The sequence below is a fragment of the Ricinus communis genome, chromosome 5 (genome assembly GCF_019578655.1).
Source record: "Ricinus communis isolate WT05 ecotype wild-type chromosome 5, ASM1957865v1, whole genome shotgun sequence".
NCBI lineage: Eukaryota > Viridiplantae > Streptophyta > Magnoliopsida > Malpighiales > Euphorbiaceae > Ricinus > Ricinus communis.
This window is the reverse complement of record NC_063260.1, coordinates 18,025,776-18,048,500: the sequence shown is the minus strand read 5'-3', so window position 1 is coordinate 18,048,500 and position 22,725 is coordinate 18,025,776. Positions and strand designations below refer to the sequence as shown.

At 33.2% G+C, this 22,725-nt stretch overlaps 1 non-coding gene across 1 annotated transcript; it reads left to right on the top strand.

Annotated features, from left to right (window-relative positions):
• Positions 1–16,681: 16,681 nt before the first annotated feature.
• Positions 16,682–16,789, top strand: LOC112535225. The gene has a single exon (XR_003079400.1). It is a non-coding gene; the product is annotated as a small nucleolar RNA R71 (small nucleolar RNA).
• Positions 16,790–22,725: the final 5,936 nt, after the last annotated feature.

Sequence of the window (22,725 nt, the reverse complement as noted above, 5' to 3'; positions counted from 1 at the left end):
CCATTAATCTTAAAGGTATCACATATTTCCAAAAAGTTGGCGATATGCTCGTTCGGATCTTCGCTCGCCAATCCTCCAAATTGCACCGTATTCTGGATCATCTGGATTACATTCGGCTTTATTTCAAAATTATTGGCCGCCACGGGAGGCCTCACTATCCCAGTTTGCGTCCCTGCTAGAGAGGGCCTAGCAAACTCGTACATGGTCCTTTCATCATTACCTCCATTTGCATTGTGGTTCTCCATCTCACTAGTTTCACGAACAGGAATCTCTGATTCAATCTCCTCCTCATCGCCTGCATACGCCTCCTTAGCAATCTAAGAGAGCTCGGGTTCGGATAAAGGCTCATAAGATTAGGATTAGAGCTCCGGTCATAAACTACCTGAGCACAATAAAGAACAACAACACCAACAAACGGGATAAGAACAAAACTATACACAGAAAATAAATTATGAACAAAAAGAGAAATGACTAGACTAACAAATATTAAAATTTCAATTTAGTTCACAGAAACCGTTCCCCGGCAACGGCGCCAAAAACTTGATGTGTGCTAAGTCAAGCAAGACTATAACCTAAGGCAGTGTACCTATCAGTGGAGTATAGCTAATGGCGAGTACCAAGTGTCGTATTCCCCAAAGAACGTGTGAACCTAAATCTACTCAATCTTCTCTGTTATCTAATCACAGAACATAAATGGTGTTGATGAATAATTTCTAAATTAAATAATAGCTACTCTAATTGTTGTCGAACTACGTATACTAGGGAATGATTAATTCAAGTAAAAGAATAACCCTTTGGGAATTCTTATCTCTAAGGAATGGAAACTAAGGGTGGAATTGATTGATTGAATCCAATTTCCGTGGGAAAGTCTCTACACAATTAATGCCTTTCTCAAGGACACTAACATCTTAACTTAGATTAATTAGGTTGAAATCTCTTCCTAACTCTAATTACCCAAATTAGCATTATCTACCATTTAACACTATTGAGAGTTGTTAATTCTCAATCCGGTAGAACAAAAACCCTATCTCTAGGTGAATTCAATTCTAGGTTGTAAAGGACAATCCAAACCTAAACGTCTTTCTCAAGATCATTCAAATTTCAAAAATCATTCAACAAGATATGAAGAACAAATCAATAAATACTTCCATTGCAAACCAATATTGACAATCAATACATTCAATTCAAAATTGAAGTACAAAAATCCCTAGATGAAGAACCCTAATGGGTTAATAAGCTTAGCTAATCATGTTCATAATCACAACCAATAAGAATTCAATTACAAAAAATGAGTAAAGGTAGAGGAACCCGAATACACCCTTGGATGAGAGTGAAATACCCAATTCCTCGTGCCCAATTTTGGATCGATTCTTGTTCCTCTTACTCGGATTGAAACCAATCGACAATCCTCGCCAATCTTTGATCTTCGAAGAGAATCCAAGTGAAACCTTGATCCAAGTCTCCTTTTCTCTTAGTTTCAACTCAAAAAACCCTTAGACAGGGAAAAAGATGAGTTTTGGACGTTCTAAACCTAGCTGCCTTCCTTTTTTTCCTCTCTTTGTTCTTTTAATTAATACCCCATGTCGCCTCAAACACGGCCGTGTCCCTGGCCGTGTTAAGGACACGGGCTGGTGTTCCTGGCCGTGCTCCATAAGATCTACTTCTTCTTTGATGTTCAACACGGCCGTGTTTGGTCCCGTGTTGGTAACACGGCCTGTGTTTGTGACCGTGTTTAGAACACGGCCAGTGTTGAGACCAACACGGCCATGTTCAGCTTCCTTATGCTCGTACTTAGCTCGTTTCGGCAGCTTTGACGTCCAATTATGCTCTAATTCTTTCCTTTTTCATTCTTTGACTTCTTTTGGACCTAATGCACACAAACATACGCATAGGGTGAGTGTTGGTACCAATTCACATCCAAATATCCATAAAATCGATCTTAAAAACTCCATTTAGATGTGTGTATTTTTACACACATCAAGCTTGCAAATCCAAATCGGAGTCAACATAATTTGGCACGCTTGGTGGGACATTCTATTCTACAATGGTCCCGAGAACAAGAGATAACAATGGAAAAGAATCAATGTAATCTCAAGACACCAAGGTTATTGCTGATAAAGCAAAATGTGAAGTTGAAGTTTATGTTCCTCAGATGGTGAAGCAGTTACAGAAGAACATGGTGCCTCAAGGCACATCTCAGCACTATGAGGCGCTATTACCTATTGGAAGAGTCAATGGTGAACCATCTATTGTTGATGTACTTGGAGGTCTAGGTATTAATGTGTCTGATCTTTTTGATAATCTTTCGTTAAAACTTTAATATGTTTTGCATAAACTTAGAATATGCATCTTAATATTCTATAAGAAAATAAGTAAAAAGTTAACTGGTAGTCATCCTAGTAGTCTTAGGAGTGATAATTTAAATGTTAATTCTAGGGAGAAAGAAACCCAGGAGGAATTCGGGGGGAAATCTTCTACTAACAATGATAAAACTCTTAGAAAAAAAGTGGAAGTAATTAGTGTGGTTAAACCATAGGCCTTCCAGGCTGAGAAAATATATATGCCTTCATATAAAAAGGAAGATGTTAGGATGGCAACTGCAAATGGCCACAACATTGGTAGGCCATTGATGTGTGCTACTCGTGTTAGCTACAATCTAAGGCAGTGTACCTATCGATGCAGTCTAGCACTAATGGCGAGTATCAAGGTCGTATTCCTCGAGAAAGCGAAAGCCCAGAGTTACTCCTTTGTTCTTTGTTATATTAACCTAAAATGGATGATGAATAAATTCTAAACTAACTATTAACTACGAGCTAAGTTCTAAGGGAGATGCAGGAGTAATTGATAAGTGAAATAATCAAGACAAGAAGACAAACCCAAAGGGAATCCAAACTAGTTGGCATCCGAACAAAAGATAAAGGATCAGTGAGTCTAATTATGCTACCCGTGGATTTACTTAATCAATTCGGTTTCTCTCTCGAGATAACCGAATTCCTAAACCTAATAACCTAAAGTTGGAATCTCTTCCTAACGATTGATTCTTAAATTAGCATTAAGCTTTAATCCGCCTCTATTAAGCTTTGTTAATTCTTAATCCGGCTAGTTAATTATCCTTATCTCTAAGCGATTATTAACCGATTCTTGTTATTCAAAGTTCCAATTGCCAAACGGATTTCTCAATCTCATAAAGCAATCTAAACATCACAATTCACAACGTCTCATGAATAATGCATAATCTTATTCATACCGAAAACAAGAAGAATACAAAACCAACTCAAACAATCCAACAATATAATATCAAGCCAACATAGTAAAGAAATCCCAATGGATTAAATCAGTCTAGCTAAACATGTTCATGTTTAAAACAATCTAGGAAATCAATTACAATGAAAGAATAATGAAAATAAAACATGTACACCCTTTTCTCTCGAATTGGATGAACAGCTCCAAATCCTGGATCTACACTTTGATTAATCTCCCAAACTGCCTCTTGAATTGCTCCACTATCGTTTTTGCACTCGGAATCTTACGATTCCAAGATTCTTACTCACTGCAACTCTCTCTGCACTCAGATTGTGCAGAAACCGAACCAGCCCACTGTGGCTCAATGTCACTTCTTTCCCTCCTCTTTTCTTAAGAAAAACTCATTTTTTCTTATATATTTAACTCAAGACGTTTCAAGGTCAGTCTTTGTCAAGACGGCCAAGTCCAGCCGTACGAAATCGTGGATCTCACTAAGTAGGGTTTCACCACGGCCGTGTTCCTCCCCGTGTTAACCACCACGGGCCGTGTTTCTCTCATGTTGGCCACCACGGGCCGCGGCTTGAGGCCGTGGTGGCTACGGAAACCGTGCCCAAAGTGCCAATTTCAAGAATCAGTTATTGGTTGAGCACGGCCGAGTCCAGCCGTGCTCAATGTATGCATCATGGGCTCTTGTCCGATCTTGATGAATTCTCGTCCGCTTCCGCACGTATTGATCTATAATTGCTTAAACAACGATGATGGTCCTATAAATGTTCCCCGAAATGCAAAAGAACACAAAACACGGGTGATCCGGGAATAAAAGCACAATAATTGCTAAGAAAATACGCAATAATATGCAAGCAAATATGTATAAAACTATGCTCATCAAATTACCCCACACTTAAGCTATTGCTTGTCCTCAAGCAATTAACAACTCACCTTATAAAACTACAGTTAGCAATTCCTTTCAGTTTATGCCCCTAGTCCACAACAGAGAGTATTCAACACATCTCAAAGGATACTCAATCATAAATCAAATTACAAATCATTAACAAAGGATGGAAATAATATTAATGCATGAGTAACTTAAATGACAACTCAACACCAACATCATGAACCAATGCCTTACAGGGATCACTCAAGTCGCTCAAAGTGTATATTAGGTAAATAACAAATCCCTCAAAGCAAATGCACAAGACCCGCTCACCATAAGCTTGCTTATAAATCATATCTTCGCTACTGTGAATAAGTAAATACCAAAATCAAAGGGTCTTTACCAAGGTTGTAATGGGGCTAGGGTAAAGGTACGGAGATTTGGACAGAAGTTTGAAAATGCTGGAATTCGTGCGATAAACAATATTATATGCTCAAAGGATTAAATGCCTAAGATCACGAAAAGAATCATTCACTAAAATCCCTACTTCATAGAATAACGCTCGCAAATGCTCTAAATCCAATAAAAAGATAAATAATTAAAGAAATTTGTTTATTATATTTTTTTTCTTCTTCTTCTTTTTTTTTTTTTTTTTTTTAAAGAAATGAACTAGCGTACTTATTAGCGACCACGCATACAACTCGAATAAACATAAAGAATAACAAATACAAATTGGATCAAGGGGAGCATTTAAAATATCAAAAGATTTAGTGAATTTACCAACATAGCAACTAGCATTTTAATCCCACATAAAGTCGAACATATCACGGAAAGAAATTCCAAACATAAGGGTAAAGGAAAGATAAATGTAAAGAATGGTATAATTGAAGTGTATAGGTGTAGATTATGAAGAAAAGGTTAAGAAGGCTCAAAAATTGGCTAACTAATGGAAACATAAGGTGGTAGGCTTGTGGTCAAATGTGGGGAATCCTAAATCGCCCAAATCATCTCATGGTATTCACAATATTCATGTAACTTCAACACGCATTACAAAGCAAGTTCTAGAAGCAAAGTTAAGTACAATGCACACTCAAACAAGAAATATAAAGAGCATAAGCAAAATGAATGCTCAACCGGCTCAAAATCTCACTTTCGGTGTGGTATTAGGTGCAGTTGGTTCGCAACATCATTAATTGAATCATTATTTAAGAAACACATGCATATGATATTATCAACGTTCTAAGTTAAAATTCGACAATTCGAAAAACAATTAAATAAAACCGGTTTAACCCGGTAGGTTGATGTGTAAAACACCATAAATGGTTTTCCAAGGACAATGAACAACAAAGAAAAGTAACTACAATTCTATAAATCAAGTCATCAATCAGCTCAAAATTAGCATACTCAAGTGCATAAAAACACAATGTCCTAACATCTCCTAAAAATACACAACACCTAGCCATAGCAATTAAAAATCCATATGAGAGATTAGGGTTTACCCATAAGCACCCCACACTTGAAGAACACACCGTCCTCGGTGTAAAATGTTATGGATACCCCCATGGAATGCTCAACTAAGAGAACAAAGGCAATACAATCCAAGTGCATGACATGTATGAAAAATAAAGTAAATAAATGCGGAAAATAAAAAGATCTAGGGATCGCCTGATCATCCATCGAGGCCGATGTTGTGGAAATTCGGTGCCTCCCTCGGTAGAATCCTGAAAATAATAAAATAAAGAAATAAAATCAAAACTGAAAATATGAAAACTAAAACTAATAAAATGTTTCCAAAATAAAAAGGTTAAAAAAAATTAGAAATTAAAGATAAAAATTGGGGTGCCTCCCAAAAGCGCTTCTTTTTGATGTGATGAGTCTTCTTAGCTGGACTCATGGTGAAAAGCAAATGGGCGTGATCGACGACCATCCATCCTTCTTCCAAGCAAATGGCTTCAAATATCCGCTTAGAGGGATAATCGTCAACTTCCTCTTCCCGATACCAAGCAAGCCGCCAAGATGATGGGCAAAACTCGCTCCTCGTATAATTGCACGTAGTCATGATGCTCTAGGGCTCTTCCAATTTGAAAGCTAAAGTTTCAACAATTGGAAGGATCGACGGTTGGGCAATTTCTTCAGGAGTGTTAATGGTTTTCTTCAGTCCCTGGCTTGGTTCTCTTGCTAGAAGAAACTCGAGCTCCTCCAAGACTTCTTTATTGGATAACTCATGCTCATCTTCCATCATCGAAGGGACTTGTGGAAAATCTACCAACAATTCCTCTAATCGCAACTCAAAGATCATCAATCAGACATTCCCTGTTGATAGTCTTTCGGAGGAATTATGTTCGCCTCTTCCTTTCCGGTTCCATCTCCATGTTCAAGAGATCGTCCCGCATGAAGCATCATCATCAAACATAGTAGATAAACCAGAAAAATTCTCACCCCGAACGCAAAGTGATGGCGCTCAAATGCTCCCTCGGATTCGGTGGCGTTTGATGGAGTTTCCAATTGCTCGCCACTAAGAATCGAAAGATCAAGCCTACTTGATGCTCTATGTTCTTAATCGAGGCTTGTTGATCTTCAAGTATCCTCTCTGTTTGTTGGAATCATCATCAAGACTTGTAATGAACCTCATCATCGGCCTCCTCCGACACTAACTCTTCATCTTGAGTTGAAGGTGCAACATTAGGCTGCGATGTAGTTGCTGAATTCCTAGTGGTTCTTGGCCATCTAAGCTCCATCCAAAGGGTGAATGAGTGCTCCACTCTTGATTGTAGGTGCTTCCATACGAGTCATTTGGCCAACTTCCGTATAATTCACCCGCTCACGTTATAAGAACAATGAGCAACATCACTATACAATGGACAATCATTACACACATGTAAACCACAACAAAATTCACAAAAGACTTGAGATGAAAGGATAGGAGAAGAGAGTTGATCGGTAGCCCCATAAACGATTCCACTCGAGCATCTAAATATGCACGGGCATCCCAATTTTTAGCACTCTCTTGGTTCCCGATCCCATTTTCCAATGTATCATACAAAGAGTTTAAATTTAGCATTGAACCTCCTTATCATTCACTATATGAATCATAAACTTAAGCTAAATAAATATGTACAAATAAAATAAAATAAATAAACAAATAAAAATAAAAATCATAAAATAATAAGAAAGAAAAAAAAAGGCTAAATTAACAAATAGTAAATTTCACTCTAGTTTTCAAACAATTCCCCGGCAACGACGCCAAAAACTTGATGTGTTCTACTCGTGTTAGCTACAATCTAAGGCAGTGTACCTATCGATGCGATCCTAGCACTAATGGCGAGTATCAAGGTCGTATTCCTCGGAAAGCGAAAGCCCGAGTTACTCCTTTGTTCTTTGTTATATTAACCTAAAATGGATGATGAATAAATTCTAAACTAACTATTAACTACGAGCTAAGTTCTAAGGGAGATGCAGGAGTAATTGATAAGTGAAATAATCAAGACAAGAAGACAAACCCAAAGGGAATCCAAACTAGTTGGCATCCGAACAAAAGATAAAGGATCAATGAGTCTAATTATGCTACCCGTGGGCAGATTTATTCTTAATCAATTCGGTTTCTCTCTCGAGATAACCGAATTCCTAAACCTAATAACCTAAAGTTGGAATCTCTTCCTAACGATTGATTCTTAAATTAGCATTAAGCTTTAATCCGCCTCTATTAAGCTTTGTTAATTCTTAATCCGGCTAGTTAATTATCCTTATCTCTAAGCGATTATTAACCGGTTCTTGTTATTCAAAGTTCCAATTGCCAAACGGATTTCTCAATCTCATAAAGCAATCTAAACATCACAATTCACAACGTCTCATGAATAATGCATAATCTTATTCATACTGAAAACAAGAAGAATACAAAACCAACTCAAACAATCCAACAATATAATATCAAGCCAACATAGTAAAGAAATCCCAATGGATTAAATCAGTCTAGCTAAACATGTTCATGTTTAAAACAATCTAGGAAATCAATTACAATGAAAGAATAATGAAAATAAAACATGTACACCCTTTTCTCTCGAATTGGATGAACAGCTCCAAATCTGGATCTACACTTTGATTAATCTCCCAAACTGCCTCTTGAATTGCTCCACTACTGTTTTGCACTCGGAATCTTACGATTCCAGGATTCTTACTCACTGCAACTCTCTCGCGACTCGATTGTGCGAACCGAACCAGCCACTAGGGCTCAATGTCACTTCTTTCCCTCCTCTTTTTCTTAAGAAAAACTCATTCTTTTCTTATATATTTAACTCAGCACGGCCGAAGTCCAGGCCGTGCTGAAACTGTGGATCTCACCAAGTAGGGTTTCACCACGGCCGTGTTCCTCCCCGTGTTAACCACCACGGGCCGTGTTTCTCTCAGTGTTGGCCACCACGGGCGTCTTTGGGCCGTGGTGGCTACGGAAACCGTGCCCAAAGTGCCAATTTCAAGAATCAAAGCCAATGGTTGAGCACGGCCAGAGTCCAGGCCGTGCTCAATGTATGCATTGCGGGCTCTTGTCCGATCTTGATGAATTCTCGTCCGTTTCCGCACGTATTGATCTATAATTGCTTAAACAACGATGATGGTCCTATAAATGTTCCTGAAATGCAAAAGAACACAAAACACGGGTGATCTGGGAATAAAAGCACAATAATTGCTAAGAAAATACGCAATAATATGCAAGCAAATATGTATAAAACTATGCTCATCAGCCATATTTGCCTCATCAAATTTATGTGAATGTTAACTAACCTACTACTACCTATGATGTGAAAGGAGGCCCGGTGAGGCAATCCTCTAGTACTTAATTAGCGTAGGGATCCATTGAACCAACACCAACGACAACTACTAGTAGATATAAAGGCTGTAAGAGATATAGTATTATATGGTCCTAGCTTGAGACAAATAGGCCGACCAAAATTTCACGAACCATATCATATTATTATTGATGTTGATAAGCCTTACTCTAGAGAATATAGAATTCATGATTTCACCCTTTTCTTTAGTGGTCATTCCATTCTAGAGCATATTGCTAAATTTACTATTCAATATGGTGAATTGGCTAATTTAGAAAATTTTATTAATTTTAAGTTGAGGCTTTTTCCTAGTCATTTAATAGAATCAGCCTTTGCTTGGTATGTTATTTTGCCAAGAAAGTCCATATGCATATAGGAGGAGATAAAGAGACAGATCCATACTAAATTCTTTAAGGTTGGGCTAAAAAAAGATTAATGATAAATACCTGGAGAAATATTACCCCACCATGCGGGGAAATGATTGAAAAATAAGAAATGAAAGTTTAGGGCCAATAAAGTTGTCACTAATAGTTGGTAGGATTTATGTGTTTTATGTATTTCTTTTTATATTTTTATATTATATGTGTATGTTATGATATTGTTTTATTTTATGTGAAGCCAAATTCATGGCTAGTACTTATTTTCAAAACAAAGTTTGATTTTAATAAAAGTTGGTCTCATGACCATTTTTGAAGCTTGAGTAATTTTATTCCTGATTTCTAGCAAATATCATATGACCAAAAGCACAAATTCTTAAAGTAAAATATAAATAAGTGCAAATAAATACATGGTTACATGGTGCAAAATGGCTAGAGTAAGTAGTGTGCAAAGTTTTGAGTGGAGTGGCTGTAATGCATGGTTGCATAAGTTATGATATGGATGTGGTGCATCAGTATGATATTGTAAAGTGGTATGCTGGATGTAGGCTTTATAGCCACATCTCATTTAATCTTTCAAAGCTAACTATATCAAATCTAACTGTGCATAGAAAGCATTGTCATATTGTGAAGTCAAAGTAATAGCCAAACGTAGTATGTCAAAGCCACATCACATCTAGAATAAAGTTAGTGTCTAGTGTAGCTCTTATAGGTGAAGTCACAACAAAAACAACCATGAGATATAATTTGAGGACTTGAGCAAAAGATACCTGCAGCTACATCAGTGGTAAGTTGGCTGAAAGAGAGGAATTGAAAGTCCTTACAAATTCATAACAATATCTACACTCAAATAAAGCAAGTTAAAAGGTGCACATATTCATTCCTTTTTTTTATATATAAATTTTATGTCCTTTGAATATGTCAATAAATAAAAATAAGATTAATAGATCAAGAATAAAATATAAATATGGAAAAATAAGTCTATTGGCTTTTTATTGCAATTTGACATAATTAATACATGCATGTAAATTTATAAAGTGATGCATACAAATATATTATATGTATTTTTATTAATTAGGATAGACATTTAACATATGGAGTTATAAAATATTGGTTTTAGATTGAGATTGAAAATTCAGAGACATAAAACATTGGTTTTAGATTGAGATTGCAAATTCTGAGACGAACAGATCTTTAAAATCATTTTCAATTTGAGGCTCTAGTGCCTCGAATTCAATTGAAAATTGAAATTCAAGGATCGAGCGCCTCGAATTTAATCAAAATCTAAGGATCTAGTACCTCGAGTGTAATCAAAATTTGAGGCTCTAGAGCCTCGACTTTAATCAAAATTTGAGGCTTTAAAGCCTCGAATTCACAAGTGTTTGATTCTCTAATGGGTATAACTTCAAAATTATCCTAAAATTAAGGCTCCCACCTAGCAAAATTTTAAAGGTACCAATGCCATGGTTCAAGTGTTTACAATATCAAAGACACGGTAGTGTTGAAAGTTCTAGGTTCAATAAAAGCCAATTTTTTCATTACTGTAGAAATAGAGATTTGTGCGTATTTAAATTCAACAGCACAACAAATCCATAAAATTTAAAATAAAAACAGTGTGAAGAGGTAATGGGCACCTTTGTTCTTTTTCTTTTTTTCTTTTTTTTTTTTTTTTGATAGACAATGAAAAATTTGATTTATCAATAAAAGAGGGAGGAAAACTTTTTTAAAGCTTCATAAAAATATTTTTTGATATTTTTGAAATAAAGGGTCTTAAGTTGAAAAGAAAAAAAAATAGTGTCCACCTATGTGAGTATTGCCATGGCCATATGCATCTGGATTGCTGATAATTGATAAATGGATGTTGAAACAAGGTTATTTGGTGCAAGTTGTGGGTGTGAAATTTGTTGTCGCCAATTAAAAAGCCAAGAAATGGTTGTTGTTACAGCAAGAGCTATTAGTGAAAGATGTGTTGTTGTTGGCATGCAGGAGGCAGGTGGAGAGAAGCTGTTACCCGATGATTGTTACTGGTGGTGTGATTATCCCTTCTTATGACGCCACCAGTGATGAATAAAGAGATATGGATATTATTAATTTTTGCAAGTGGATTTTTTGAGAGAGGTATTATTTTGTTGTGGCTGAGAAAAAAAAAAGAAAAGAAAAGGAATTGGATAGGTTTGTGGATCTTTAAGAAGGAGAGGAATAAGCAAATTTGATGTATCTTTTTTAGTACTCGCAAGTGCACGAACGTTCCAATAGTAAGGGTAAGTTCACCACGAGGTCGATCTCTCGAGGAACTATGAAACCACTTATTATAAAGACTAATTATCAACACAAAACAATAAAAGTAAATCTAAATACTCTAAATTAGTATGTTGAGAGGGTAATATTCATAAAGTAAAGTAACTAAACAATAAATAAATATGCAATGCAATGCAAATGCAAATGTTTATGATCTAAAACTATATGCTAAAAATAGTATTTAATCTAGCCATTTACTTAGTAATCTCCTTATTTTACTTTAAGCCTAAATCTAATGAATGAGATGGTAATGTGTCTTTTTCTCTAAGTCACTCAAGCTAATGATGCAACCTAGGTTTCTTATACCAACATAGATTAAAGTAAAGATGATGTTTCTAATATTTTTAAACCTAAAGATTTTCATAAAAATTACTATTGCTAAATTAATATGATGGCTAAACTAACAATAATAACCGAAATTAATAAAGATATGAAGGTAAAGAAATCATTCATTAAATAAATAAATAATAAGGTTCATACAAAAGTAAAAAGACTAAACTAAACACTTATGAAAACTAGCCTAATATATTTAAACCAATGATCATGTTATTAAATAGAAAGACATAAAAAAGTAAAAACTCCCTCTAGATCAAGAATTTCTTCAAGTAGGAAGAAGACTGGTCATCACTCTCCACTTCTTAAAAAGCTCCTTAGATCCTAAAAAAAGTAATGAAAACTAAAAATATATGTTTATGGAAAACTGTAGAGAATTGTGGAGAAAATAATGGTGGCAGGTATAGGGAGCAGGTAGGAGAAAACTCCCCTCCTTCTTCCTTCCTTCCTGAATTAGGTTTTTGTAGAGATATATATAGAGGAGAGTGCTCCTCTAAATAAATCTCTCTAGAGATAAGTATACTAATATAAGTCTATCTAATAGATAAGACTTAAAGTATTTTAATCTCCACCAAATACTATCCCATAAATAACTCTTAATATAAATCCTAATAATTATACAGAATGACTAAAATATCCCTTGGGCCTTGTAATTAGCAGTCCATGCGTCTTAATCTTAGGCCTTGACACGAACATATCCCATTAAGCTTCTTTTAGCTCCATATTTTCCTCTTTTTGCTAATATTTCTAAAAAATAGACAATTAAGCTTAAGTGAGGTAAAAACACATATTTTCACCATTTTATATATAGAAATATATCATTAAAGCTTTAAAATACCCTTAAATATCTATACATAATTTAGACCGATCAAATACCCCCACACTTAAACCTTTACTTGTCCTCAAGTAAATAGCATCTGAGAATTAAATTTTGTAATAAATCATGAAGAACATCCATACTTAGAGATATTATTCAAAAGAATTTCACTAATGCAAAGATCATGTCAACCCAAGAACACTTGAATCATAATAATTTTCTTTAAAAATATAAACTCAATCATTGTTAATCAAAAGACTTAAGCATCTAATCCTTCACACCTGTTTCACAACAAATAGTCTAATTCATCTTCAAAGGATATAACTATGATGCATAATCCATATTATTATACCCCTATTCAAAAAGGCAAAACCTTCATTCAAAAACAAGAGATTAATAGGCATTTATTACTTGCTTTTGAAGCTCTTATACTTTTCTTTTTTTTCTTTACACCCTTTGAATTTAACTTTTGATACTTGGGGTATTTCTTTCTTTTTTAAGATGTTATGCCTTTTTACACAAATACAAACATGGGTAAATGAATGCACCTGGTTACTCAACAAAACATACTTAAAGATGCTTTGCATACTCATAATCTTAATTGCCTTTTTACGCGAAAATTGATATTGGTCATGAAGATCCCCAGTTACTAAGCAATTAAAATTACTGGAGTAGAATTATATCACTTAGAGCTTTAACTTACCCATATCATATCTCACAAACTTAGGTAAGCCAATTTAGTAATAAGGAAATCATAACCTAAATCATACACTTCTAATCATACCCATGTCAAATGTTGCCAGACTACTCATCATGTCCATATGCAAAAGACGAACACTTGATCATTTAAGTACAAATAACTCATGAGTTCACATTTATAAATGTTAAAACTAACTCAAGAGTTCAAGAATCTTAACAAAATAGCATTCTTTCATCGACTCTTATATAGAACAAAAAAAAAAGCTGAGTGGAAAAATATTTTGCAAAGATTCATCAAAGTTGCTAATTCTCATATCATGGCATGTAAAGTTTAATCCAAGAAATATTCTATTTCCCTCCCACATACTTAAATTTGACATTGTCCTTAATGTTATTGCATATATAAAAATAAAGAACAAAAAGAGAGGAAAAATATAGAATACTCCCCTGAAATTTTGCAATGCATAGTAAGCCATGAGCTTGAATTCCAATCTCCACTATCCAAACCTTAGAAGCACACTTGAACACACATCATTGATAATTATAAAGGAAATAAAAAAATTAAAAATTAAAAAATTAAAAATAATAATAAAGAATAAACTATCCTAAATATACTAGAAATATTAAATCCTAAGATAATTAAAAGTTCGGTCGTAAAAATATAAATCCTAGAATAAAATTTAAAATAAAGTCATAAATCAATGATATGACTATTTATGTGGAGGATATGGATATATATTTAATTTCTAAAGAGGGTAGTTTAAAAATAACTCATTTTTTTTATTATTATCAATCCCCAATTTTTTGGATTTAATTATTTTAATTTTCACTCAAAATTTCTTTTCTTTTTTTTAGCGGCCACCCCCTGAACTGCGTCGTTAAACTCATCGCATCCGCCACTGTGGGCTCGTCTGCTGTGGCATTCGTATGCCGCGCCTTGTCCGTCTTGGCGTTGCGTGCTTATACTACGGCCCGCTGCGCCTCTGCCGCGGCCCGTTCGTGTCCGCCGCCTACACTGGCAGAGCTCGCCCTTCGCAGCCCTCCGCGCCTCGCGGATCGTCCCGCGGCTATCTTCTATGGGCCTGTGTCGTTCCTGTGGTGCCTCTACTACGGGCCCGTGTCGTCTCTATCGTGCCTCTACTATAGGCCTGTGTGAAAATTCGCTAACGCAACGTGGCTCGCTCAATTTTTTTTTTTTGAGCTTTAATTGCTTCTCATGGAGACATGTTGCCTTTAACGGATCATACATAAGCCTACAAGATAAACATAAAACAAATAAAAATAGAAAAATAATAAAATAATAAAATAATAAATAATAAATAAAAAAATAACTTATTGTCTATAGCTAGACATTCCTAATTATACTCATGGTGGGCGTTCATCCGCGCACTCCACCTCTTCGTCATAAGCCATTCCTTTCAAGTATGGCTTCATACTTTTAATACAAACATCTAAAGTGTCACGAAAGCTCTTGTTAATTAAGAATGGAATATCATCATATAATTGTTCATAAACAAGAGAATCTAAATAATTATATGAACACTTATTGATAGTAGATTTAGGAGATAAAGTTAGAGAATCAAACACTTTAAGTTCCACAGTTTCTCCTAAAATTGTCATGGTAAGTTTTCCATCATGCACATCAATCACAGTTCTAGTAGTTGCCATGAAAGGCCTACCAAAGAGTATAGTTTGCTCTTTATCCCTTGTTGGTGTATTTTCCATGTCAAGTACTACAAAATCAACTGGAATTATTAACTTACGTATTTATACTAGCAAGTCTTTCACTATACCTCTAGGATATTTTATCGATTTATTTGCAAATTGTAGAGACATAATGGTAGGCTTCAACTCTTCCAAGTCAAGTCGTTCATACATCGAGTAAAGCATCAAGTTGATGCTTGCTCCCAAATCTAACGTGGCTTTTATGTCCTTTTTGTCACTTATTGTAATATCAATGGTGAAGCTACCAGGATCCTTCATATTAAGGGGCAACTGATGTTGAAGCATTACACTTGCTACTTGTACTTTTTCGTTGTCCGCATATTGCCTTTTATTGGTATTCAACTCTTCAATTTTTTTTTGCATAAGCTGGCTTATTCCTGATAACATCCAACAAAGGTGAATTGGTATTAACTTTAGAGAGCATCCCAACACTTTAAAAATAATTATCCTTTTTGCTCTCTTTAGGTTGGTTTAGAAAAAGAATAGGGGGTCTATAAGGCTGAGCTGCCTTATGAAATTCAGGTCCACAAAATGCTTCCTTTTTTTTTTCTCAAGCCTAAGACTAGGCTCTACTTTTCCTTCCTTTTGCATGCTCTCCTTATTGATTTGCACTAATCCATCATTTTCAGGTGTACCTGCATAAGAAGAACTTCTTTCAGTTTCCATAGCAATATTATCGACAACCTCACCTTTTCTAATAGTAGTAATGGAATTGGCTTGTTCAGGTTGACTTGATAGTTCTTCTTTATTGAGCTCTTCAACAATTTGTTCCATTTGAGCTTCTAAACGTTTCAGTGAAGCCTCAATGGAATCTGTCTTTTTCTCATTCCTCTCCATCCTATCATGAGAAGCCATCATAAATGATTGAAGTGTTTCTTCCCAACTTGGCTTCCTTTATTCATTAGATTGAAGAGTTTGTTCTTGATCTTGAAAGAAAAGATTGGAGTCCCTTTGGAATTGAGAATATTGGTCTTGGTAATGAGGTTAATTTTGATTTCTCAATAATTATGGTGGGTTTTGATCATTGTATTTTCAAGCAAAATTTGGATGGTTTCTCTAACATGTATTATATATGTTGGAATAAGGGTCATTCACAAAATGCATGGGTTGGTAAGAATCCATCAAATTTGTTTGGTCATACAAATTTCCTTTGTAATTATCAAAAGATGAACAAACATTAGCACCATGACCATAAATACCACAAATACCACATACCTCATTATTTGGTGAGTTTTTTGTTGAAGTAAGCATTTTAACTTGCTTAATCAATTCAACCAATTGCATTGTCATCTCACTACTAGCTAGTACTTCATTTACTTCTACTCTCTTTGTCCTCGCACTCTTTTATTGAGAATTGGCTCCTAACATCTCAAAGATGTCATAAAACTCATCAGGTGTCCTTTCTAACATAGCACCCCCAGCTGCATTATCAACCATACATTGATATTGTTGTATAAACCCATCATAAAATAGCTTGATGATTATTGGGAGTGGGAATCCATGGCGTGGGCATTGTAATAAAAGTGATTTGAAGCGATCTCATGCTTCATGAAAAGATTCAGCATTCTTTTGATAAAAATTAGAAATTTCAGCTCTTAATTCTTTGGTCTTTTGTTGTGAGTAAAATCTACTCATAAACTTTTGATAAATTTGATCCCAATTTCTCAAAGAATTAGGAGGCAAGGTCATTAACCAAGCCTTTGCTTTTTCTTTCAATGAATAAGGGAAACACCTCATTCTTAGTTGATCTTCATTTAGTCCAGATAATGGGAAAGTATGAACTATAGCATAAAATTCTCTAATGAATGTTAATGCATCCTCACTAGACATACCATAAAATGAAAGAAGCATATTAAAATGAATGTTCTTTAGTTCGTAATTCCTAGATGCATCACCTAGAACTATGCATGAAGTAGTGTTACCAATTGTAGGCAGTGCATAATCTTTCATAGTCATTCGCCTTTCAGCTCCTATTTCTCTTGGTGGGTTTGCCATGATATCAACTTCTTCTTTTGATTCTTCTTCTAGTTGTTGCCTCCTTCGCATACAAGACGAAAGAAAATTTCAGATTAAAAAATTAAATAAATAAATAAAATTTATAAACAAATCAAAAGCACATAAACAAAATAAATCACAAAGCACAAAAAAAAAACACATAAACAAAACAAATCACAAAACACATAACAAACTAACAAACACAAGACACTTTTGATAATCAATTAATATAATAAATTTGGACATAGTTTTCCGGCAACGGCGCCAAAAACTTGATGTGTCTTTTTTAGTACTCGCAAGTGCACGAACCGTTCCTATAGTAAGAGTAAGTTCACCACGAGGTCGATCTTTTGAGGAACTATGAGGCTACTTATTATAAAGACTAATTATCAATACAAAACAATAAAAGTAAATCTAAACTCTCTAAATCAGTATGTTGAGAGAGTAATATTCATAAAGTAAAGTAACTAAACAATAAATAAATATGCAATACAATGCAATTGCAAATGTTTATGATCTAAGACTATATGCTAAAAATAGTATTTAATCTAGCCATTTACTTAGTAATCTCCTTGTTTTACTTTAAGCCTAGATCTAATGAATGAGATGGTGATGTGCCTTTTTTCCTAAGTCACTCAAGTTAATGATGCAACCTAGGTTTCTTATACCAACATAGATTAAAGTAAAGATGATGTTTCTAATGCTTTTAAATCTAAAGATTTTCATAACAATTACTATTGCTAAATTAATATGATGGTTAACTAACAATAATAACTGAAATTAATAAAGATATGAAGGTAAAGAAATCATTCATTAAATAAATAAATAACAAGGTTCATACAAAAGTAAAAAGACTAAACTAAACACTTATAAAAACTAGTCTAACATATTTAACCCAATGATCATGGTATTAAATAGAAAGACATAAAAAAGTAAAAACTCCCTCTAGATCAAGAATTTCTTCAAGTAGGAAGAAGATTGGTCCTCACTCTCCACTTCTTAAAAAGCTCTTTAGATCCTAAAAAGAGCAATGAAAACTAAAACTATATGTTTATGGAAAACTGTAGAGAATTGTGGAGAAAATAATGGTGGCAGGTATAGAGAGCAGGTAGGAGAAAACTCCCCTCCTTTTTCCTTCATCCCTGAATTAGGTTTTTATAGAAATATATATAGAGGAGAGTCCTCCTCTAAATAAATCTCTCTAGAGATAAGTATAATATAAGTCTATCTAATAGATAAGACTTAAAGTATTTTAATCTCCACCAAATACTATCTCATAAATAACTCTTAATATTAATCCTAATAATTATACAAAATTACTAAAATACCCCTTGAGCCTTGTAATTAGTAGTCCATGCGTCTTAATCTTAAGCCTTGACACGAACATGTCCCATTAAGCTTCTTTTAGCTCCATATTTTCCTCTTTTTGCTAATATTCCTGAAAATAGACAATTAAGCTTAAGTGAGGTAAAAATACATATTTTCACCATTTATATATAGAAATATATCATTAAGGCTTTAAAATTCCCTTAAATATCTATACATAATTTGGACCGATCAATAGACATTTGGCTTATGTACCGAGCTATACATATGTAGGGGGAATTTATTTACACTTCTTGTCCATAAATAATTAATAAGCCAGTCTAAAATTAGGCCTAATTCTTTATAAAAGGATTTAATTATAATTATTTAAATTAAATTGGTGGACAATGGTTATTTTGCATAGTAGTTTATTTCTTCACGTTGAGGAAATAAGATTCAAATTGGAAATTGTTTAAAACTCCGTCTATAACAGTTTTGGAAATTAGCCTTATGGAGATAAAAGGAAGAAGAAAAGCAAGAAAAGAGGACAACACAGACAATTTCAAGCAACAATTTCTGATGTATTTTCTTTATGCAATCAAGTTTTCTTTTATATTTTGAAATTCTTAAGCAATATTATTCCAGTATTTTTTTTTTCAAGTTTATAGTCATTTATAGCTATTTAGTAGAGCATTTAAATAAATTGTAGCCAAAAGGATTTGAGAACTCACAAACAACACGTGGGACGCCTGCAAATCCAAATCGAAGCCAACACTATTCATTTTCAGTTAGCATCTTGCTCAGAAACAAAGAGTTTAATTATTAATACATTTGGACATTGGTTGATGATGGATAACTATGGCTCTTGTGCAGAAATAACCCTTTTGCATTATGAATTACAAACTTCATCTCTTCGAGCATGTTGAATTGTGACTTATTTGATGGAGAATTAATGAAGGATGATTCATATGAAGGATGGTTCGTGTTCTTTAATCATTGAGTAGTTTAATTGTATTCCTGAATAGCGAACCTAATAAAAGTTATTAGAGATATAAATGGAAGCCTAAGGGTTGTACTATACCAAATTAACTATGGACAGTCTTCTTCAGAGAGAGAGGAGATTTAATGGGAGGGGTAAAAATCCTGCCACAAGCCATTTTGTGGTTCTAAATAGAGATAATGGTCACAAGCTAATGCCATGTAACCTCCCAAATAAACATTTCCAGCTTAAAGAGGCACTGCAAGTAAACGTGTGAAGATACCAATGCAACTTTATATTTCCAATTATTTCTGCCTAAACATACAATAAGCGTCAATGTGCACCTGAGGATAACGTTAAGGGCTAAAATGCACCATTTTCCAATAATTTTATAAATAAAGTATCAAAAATGAAAAAATAAAAAAACAAAAAACAAAAGCCTAAAATGATAGAACGAATGCCAACGATTTTAGATTTTGACTGTTTGTCCTTTCTCTAATCAAATTAGATTAAAAGAAATTTGAAAAGTTAAAAAACTTAAAAAAACTTTCATGAATACCTTTTCCTCATCCCATTGTTAAATGAATCTTATTCAATGAACTAGGTAGAAAAGCATTACAAGTGGCTTAAAGGATAATAGTGTTTATTTTTTATAGATGAAAGTTTTAAATTTAAGTTCTTACTTTTTCATTAGGTGAATTTATCTTTATGACTAAAGCTATAATCAATTGAGCTGAACCGAACTTTAACGAGCTTGATCTTGGCTCGGTGTAACCAAGCAAAAGCTTGAGCTCGACTCAAACTCTTATATTCAAGCTCGAGTTTTTTAGTTTGTTTTTAAATTATTAAGCTTGCAAGTAGCTCGAATTTGATCATGAGCTAATAAATGAGCAGACTAGCGAGTTGACGAGCCAAACTCTGTTAAACTCGAATTTGATTCGATAAAGTTATTAAGCCTGAAATTGAATTTCATCTTGGCTCGATTAACTTAATGAACAATCTCAAATAAAAATTTTATTGGATTGAGTTTTGAGTAGCTCGCGAGATGTTTAGTTTGTTTATAGCCCTGTTTATGATGGGTAAGAGAATGATTATGCCTTATTCTGTTGTCTACAGCTCATTGGGTGTCATATGAATAAAAAAGGATAAGTAATTAGAAAGATAATAATAAAATATTAAGTCTTCAATGGATGAAACCTAAACTAACAACAAAAAAAAAGAATAAACTAGTTAAACAATAAAAAAAAAAAGAGAATATAAAAATAGCATGTTAAATAATTTATGCTCGGATGAGAATTATTTGAAAAGTTGGAACAAATTTGAAGCTATATTTTATTAGACTAAGCCCAAAATATTATTCAAATGATGAAATCATATGTATTTGTTTGAAATTTTGTTTTCGCTTTTTAATTTTTGTACAAAAAAAAAAATCAATGCAATACAATAATTAGTGGTGAGATATTAAAGTAATTGTTTTTTAAATAAAGCTTCAGGTTACTTTTTTTTCTGTTTTTTTTTTATTTATGAAGAACTAAGAACAATTTAATAATTTTTTATTTTCTGATTTCTCAAAATAATTTTTTATTCAATTTTATATAAAAATATGATGAAAAAGAAAGAAATAAAAAAATAGATATGATATAAGAAAAATTGGAGAAAATATAGAATATAAAAGAACAATAGATTTAACAGAATGTAACAAGTAAACTATTAAATATGAAATATAGAAACAACATTTACTTATTTATTAGAAATAGATTTTATTTTTTAAATAATGCAAAAAAATTAAAAAAAAAATTCTAGCAAATATATTTATTTTTTTATAAACTAAATAAAAAAATAAAATAATGACAAACACCGCTCTAATTTCATATTTTTATAAAAGGAATTCTTTCAGAAATATCCTAGAAACACTGAAAAATATCATTTTTACTGTCAAAAATTTTTCTTTAAAAAATACGGTGGTATATGTTAGATATACTTTTTTTACAAAATAGTATATATTATTAGCAATTTGTTATATGTTATTATAATCTTTGCCACTGAGTTATTTGGTATGTGTTTAGTATATATTTAGTATCTATTCGATAATATTTAGTATACATATCTAATATCTGAAATTAGTATATGAAACTTTTTTTTATATCTGTTTTATATATATTTGGTATATATTTAGCATTCGAAACTAATTATTGGTATTTAGCTTGTACTGTGGATATCTATTTCACAAATTTTAGGATTTAGTCAGTACATATTTAGGATAAACTTAGTTATTTGATATACTTAACACATAACTAATATCTGAAACATTTGGTATATATAACTAATAACTAATATCTGAAATTGATATTTAAAACTATTTTTTGTATCTGTTTCATATATATTCAGTGTATATTTGATATCTAAAATTATTTTTTAGTATTTATTTCATACTTTTGATCTTCATGTCACATATTTTGATATCTAGTTATTATATATTTCATATATTTGATATATAATTATTATATTTAACACCGACTAAAGCATCAAGTGTTTTCACTTTCTTATAAAATTAATGTTATTGTTATAAAACTAAATAAGATGCGAGAGTTTTTTTTTAATATTATTATATTTTACTAATATTAGAGAGATCATGGATGCATCAAGCCAAAGAAAATTAAAAAGCACAAGAAACAAGACAATCAAAATTATAAAAGAATGAAATTGTTTTACTACATAACTTCACTACAAACTAAAAGTTGCTCAAGTTTTAAAAAGAACACCCATGTATTATCATAACAGTATCAAATAAAAATGTGATAATATCCACTCCAATTAGAGAGAGCAGTGGGTAAACTCTTGTATAACAAACACACACATCATCAGAAATTATAAATGCATTGGATAAAAAGAGATTAGGACCTAATCTCTGTTCATAATACATAGAGACTCACAACTTGAAAGAAGAAATTGCAGTTAATTAAGATAAGCGGCCATAAGCAAACATCACCTGGAAATCTTACTCTTTTTTTCTAGGATTTAAAGGCCTTATCTTTAGCATAAGAGAGCAGCTAATGATCATTTTTTGGGAAGTGCTATAAACCATCGGCATAACTAATACTAATGCAAGCCACTACCAGTGCAAGTGCTAGCTTCCCTGTCTCCCTATTGACAAAGTGAAATAAAATCTAGCAAGTAGCAGTAAGGCCTTTAATAGAGGAATGGAATAATGGAGTCAGTAGAGACATGAATTGGAATAGTGTTTGCTGGGTTTGGAAACT